Genomic DNA, 5,776 nt, shown 5'->3' with positions numbered 1-5,776 from the left:
CTGTGGTCGTTAAATATTTATACAAATGAATGAACGAACAAACGAACGAATGAATGAATGAATGAATGAATGAGTGTAAAATGTCACTGTTACAAATAATCTGTAGCAAATCTTTTATTAAAATATAGACAATAAATATTATAAAAGTAACATAACATTACATAATTAGAAAATGGATATATCAAATACCACCCCAATAAAGAGTAAGGAAAACAATTACTCTTAATATCACTAATATAATAGCTATAACATCGCTATTCATAATTTAAAAATGTAACCCCTCGGCATATATCTTTTATATACTTCTCACTATACTTTTCTTTCTCTTAAAAAGTGTTTTCTAACACCGATAAATATATTTTTCCCACCAAATATATTATGAACATCCTACTACGTCAATAAAATGTATTTTACCAAGAAGTATAACAGGAAAGGAATGGGGGTGGGCAGAATGACATGAGACACGCTGGTGCTCAAATGGAGAAGACAGAGCTGGGGGTTGAGAAGAGCGACCAGAACAAAGGAGCCAAAGAAAAGGCTCCTTCCCGGTCTTTGGCAAAGTCCTTCCTACGCGCAGTGGAGGACCTGTGCTGACTGTGATCAAGGTTGAGGTGCATGGAAGATTGGTCCTGGGTTCTTGGCCCCTCCCCATAAAGCACTAGCTAAAGTCAATGACACAAGTTGGTGTCAAAACAAATTCAGCCAGAGGCCCTTTCTCCTGCAGGCTCCATGTGGGTAACCCTTGAAGGCAGTGGTAAAAATGGGCACACGCTCACTTGACAAAGACCTATATGAGCCATCCGTAGGACCTCTAAGTTTTTAAAAATTGTCTCTCCTTGCTTACGCTTTGTCAGGCTTAACACTAAGAAATTTGACCCTTAGAGGTTGACTATCGCAGTGATTGCGGCTCATCTTTCTTTGACATTCTTTGTTAACTTTTTGGGCATTTCGTGGCTTTCCATGTTCTTTTGGGGACACCCATGGGTTACACTGCTTCCAGCTCTCTCCTCTGTGTCATGATTGTTACAACCTCTATCACACCCATTTTCAGCTCCACTGGCTGCTGCTTGGTGTCAAGTAACTAATTTCATGAACTCCTTCATTTCAAGTTTAATGGGTGCTGATAGATTCAAATCTTATGTTCTCACATAATATATATTGAGAAATAAATTTGGGGAAAATGATGCCTTAAGGTAAAAAATGCTAAGTTTCAGAGGCCACAGCAGGCCAATGAGAAAGCTCATTTTGGGCAGAACACCTTCAGACAGTTTGCATAAATAGCCATCCACAGTGTCCACAGTTTTCCCTAACTCCTGCCTTAAACCACTGAAAAGGTAGCACATCAAAGAGAAAATGTGTTGCCTAGTATTTTTTGAAGCTAATTTGAAGACTGGATAAAGTTGAACTGTATTAGACTGTCATTCTTGATACTAATTTATTGTGCTTATTTCCTCTTAGGAGGTGATACTTTGCCATTCTTTTCTTCACAGCTGATAAATAGCCATTTTTTAAGTCCATTCAATTTAGACATGTGAGGTCTTGGGTCTGGCTATACCTCAAATTACCCCTTAATTTTTATTGTGGAATCATAGAGGTTTTTTCTAAGGTTAATCCTAGTAACAAAAATATTTATAACTTTTATGGGTGGTGAGGGTGGGGATGTTTTCAGATTTTTCTGTAATAAGCTGTTATGAGAATAGTCTCAAATATTTTTCATGGTCAAAAGGACCATTAATTAGCACATGTGAGGGTAGTAGAGTGTATTTTGTTGCTTAAAGGATTATGCTAATGTGAGTAATGTGAATAATCACATGTAATTTATGCCAAGAGGTTTACTTTATATGTTTGCACAGAATCATAAATGCAAGAAGAATCTTGAGAAGTTGTTTATTTTACTCTCCACTTTTACACAGACTGTTTCTCTAACAACACCCTCAACATCTTTTCTGAAATATTAGACTCTCCAAAGAAGTGCTTCTGGTGGGATGCAGTGTTTTCCCAGCAACCAAAACCCTCATTTCAGTTTAAAGTTATTTTCTCTAGATGTGATATGCTTTTCCAGTTCCCAATCACAAATGTGTTATTTAAAGTGTTGATTCTTTAATACAGTTTTACCAAAGCAGTATTTCCCCACATATGCTTTTCTTCCGAGCACTGGTACCATGAAATACTGTGAAAGAAAAGAAAGTTTCCATGGTTACAAAATTTGTCAGATTCTGCATAGTAGGGGACCCTCTTGGAAATGATTTTTTTGTAGCTATCACAGTCTCTGAAAGTCATCCCCATGACTTTTGACACCACGGTAGCTAAAGAACAACTAGAACACAATCGACAACGAACATAAACAGCAAAACTAAGTGTACAGGTGACTTGGATGTACAGCTGGTCGAGAACCATTGGTTTTGATTGTAGGGTGCTGTCCTAGGGACTGGGGGCTGTGGTGACGAGGGTCCTGAGCACCTGGAGAGGTAGAAAGGGACACTGTGTGCCATAGGCAGTCTTCAAGCAGAGGCAATAAAACAGGGGAGCAAATAACCAAGCAGCCTTCTTTTATTTACACAGTAAGGTAACTCAGGTCCACTCAACAGTGAAAAGGGAATTCCCTAAAACAGATCTCTGAACAAATAGAATCAAGCCTGTATGTAGCATTCATTATTTTAGGGAGTGTAGTTAGTATTATTCTATAGAACCCCTTGCGAGGGTCACAAGCTACATCCTGCTTTAATCCCATTGAGAAAATGAAACATAATGGCCATAAAGTAATGATGGAGATGCCATGGCCAATGCTCCTTCTCTAAGCACTGGCACCTCCCCCCTTTCCTTTAGGGCTGAAAGCTATTCTGAGCATATATAGGTAAACAGGAGAGGAAACTAAGTAAACTAAGCAGGACTAGGTGCCCCTCAGACTATTTTAGGGAGTGGAGAGAAGAGAAACTCTTCTCTCAAGTAGCTATTGAAGGAGCCAGATTTATCTTCTGAAGGGTGTGGACTTTGGACAGGGGCCAGAAGGTCAAGTAGAACTTGAATAGACTAGGAAGAAAGGGAACAGACACTACCTGTAGGGGAAACAACCCTTATAAAGTGTAGAGTTGTAAATGAGCCTTAGGATTGGGGAAAAGGGAAGAGTCCCCAAATTCTCTTTATAGTTAGGACTCTTTACCAACTTCTCTCACTCTGCTCCAGGAAACTACCCAACTCATGTTTTTGAAAATAATTGAAAACTCCTGCCCTCAAATATTTTATTGCCAAGTTATTTTTAATAGCACCAATTTTGATCAGTAATTCTAGAAAAAACACACCCACACATGATATGTCAAAAACAACCCATGCCAGGCATTCTAGGCCCCATAGAACAGAATCCCATTTTCCAAGCCAAGGTGGCTGTCACTCCTCACCAGGGGGACTCTATGCCAGTGAAGCCAGCCTTCTTCCATTCCTACATGCTTTATGCTCATTTTTGCCTCCAAACATTTGCTCATGTTACTTCCCCACTGAAAATACCCTCCACAATTATGCCCTTTAAAGCCCCTCAAAGCTCAGCTGAAGTTTTACAATATCATTATCAATACCAACATATTGAGTCTTACTTTGGAGGTCCATGGGGACCTCCAGATATAGAAAGAACAATTTTTGATATTAAGACAAGCACACACACACACACACACACACTTAATCTACTTAATTTCTCAGATTATAAATATTTGTTATGTATATAACACAATTATTTTATTGCCTTAAAAATTATTGTCTAAAGCAAAATAAGGCATTTTATTGTTTTACATTCTTGTGTTATTATTTTCTGGCCTATGCATCTTGTTTCTGTCGAAAAAGAAAATTATACTCCTTAAGTCTAGATAGCATGATACACATCTCTTATCCCTTCTCATAGAGTTGGATTTATAGTAGGTGGTCAATAAATACTTCAATTGTTACACAGGCACACAATTACTTAGCACAGGTTCCTGAGGAAATTTGTGATATAGTTGCTCTGTCTTCATGGGTGGGAAAGTTTGGGAAAAGCAAATGTCCCAGCACGTAATAACTAGACAGGACTCTCCATTTACAGTGTGTACTTTCAAATCCAGTATCCTATTGTTCCTACAACAAGCATGAGTAGTAAGTAAAACCATTAATACCCATTTTACAGATGAAATGATTGTGATTCAGAGAGTTGAAATAATCTGCTCCAGATCAGAAGGTGGGTGTCACAGCTGGACTCAATTCTTCATCTTCTGATTCTGTATCTAAAGTAGAGGACAGGACTGGACAGCCAGTGGGCAGGGGAAATCTGCAGTGAGGAGAGAATTTACCAGAAGGAGGGTCAATCCAAGGGAAATGAGGAGTTCTGAAGATTAACTTGGACTTGAGGCAGGTCTTAAGATGGGGTGGGATTGGCAGCCAGAGGTTTCTCTTGGAAGCTTCACTTCCTACAGTTCCTATGAAGAAGGATTTTGAGTGACCGTCAACCACATGACTGCCCTCAAGCTGTGCGTGGAAGTAGACAGGAGCTTCAGCCAACTTGGCACGAAGAGGGTGAAGAGTGGGTTAGGAAGTCATATTTCAGCTGTAAATTGGCAATTAGCAAGGGGCTAGTTAATCCGTGTCTTTTGGAGAAGGTGATTGGCATCTGCTGATCAGCCTGTCACCAGTTGTGGGTGCACAACTCCGAGTTTCACTTGCAGGGTGAGGTTCTGCCCCACGTTGCTTCCTACAGGGCTGGACAGTGACATCTAGTGGTTGATTTTGAAATAAGCAAGTTCAGAACAGGGCGGGTCATCCACGTTGGTATCTCTCCCCATGACGTGCTGGGCAGTGGGCTTTATCTCAGGAATCACACAGCACTCCAACTTTCATTTTGGGGGTATCATGTGACATATGTTTGCACAGGGCCCACCAAAGACTTTTTGTAAACTTCTGAAATTCAAAATTTAATAGAAACACTTCAAAGGCTTGTGTGTTTTGGGAGTTCCTCATTGCTCAAGATTTCATCCTGGAATGAGCAAACTTAGAGAGTGAATTTGAAGGGGTGCTGATGGTAAACAATGAAGTTGCTTTCTGCTTTGGGAAACTTGAAACTGAAATATTCCTGTGAATGAATTGTGAGTTACAACCAAGATTGAATTATTTCCTAAATGGCCCCTTGAAAAGCCAGGCTTTAACTTCATTTAGTGAAGTTTCTATGTTCCTTTGTCCTTAATACCCTAATAACCAACCTGATAAAATATAAAATATACTAAACCTGATAGAGATTTTTTCTGGGCAATTTCAAAATACAATAATCTGGAAAATTTTAAAATATTTTATATATTTAAAATATTGATGGAGTGATCTATCTATATCTATCTATATATCTATCTATCATCGATCTACTGTCTACCTATTGTCTATTGTACACTTCATACAATAGCTTCTCTTAGTTTAGACCTTTACAAAAATTGCTAAGAAGTGAAATGGATGAGATTTGACCTTTAACTTTATTGTCATTTCACCCAAAAGGAAGAGTGAAGTAGCCCAAAGAGGGTAGGTAGCATGATGAAGAAATGAAATAATGTAGGCTTGGGTAATCTGCACACTGAATAATTAAATACTGACATACTCGGATCATCGAAGAAAAACATGAAAATGTTCTCCAGTTATTAATTGGACAATCGAGCCTGACTTTGGGAACTTGTTTTTCATTGACAGCTTGGCTATGAGATGGTTCCAATGGTCTTATTCCGGCCTGTTGAGGTCTCTCCCAATTTGCTTTTCAGACTCGTGGTCGCCTGAGAACAGC

The sequence above is a fragment of the Miniopterus schreibersii genome, assembly GCF_964146895.1.
Source record: "Miniopterus schreibersii genome assembly, chromosome: 6".
Classification (NCBI taxonomy): domain Eukaryota; kingdom Metazoa; phylum Chordata; class Mammalia; order Chiroptera; family Miniopteridae; genus Miniopterus; species Miniopterus schreibersii.
This window is presented reverse-complemented; position numbering follows the sequence as displayed.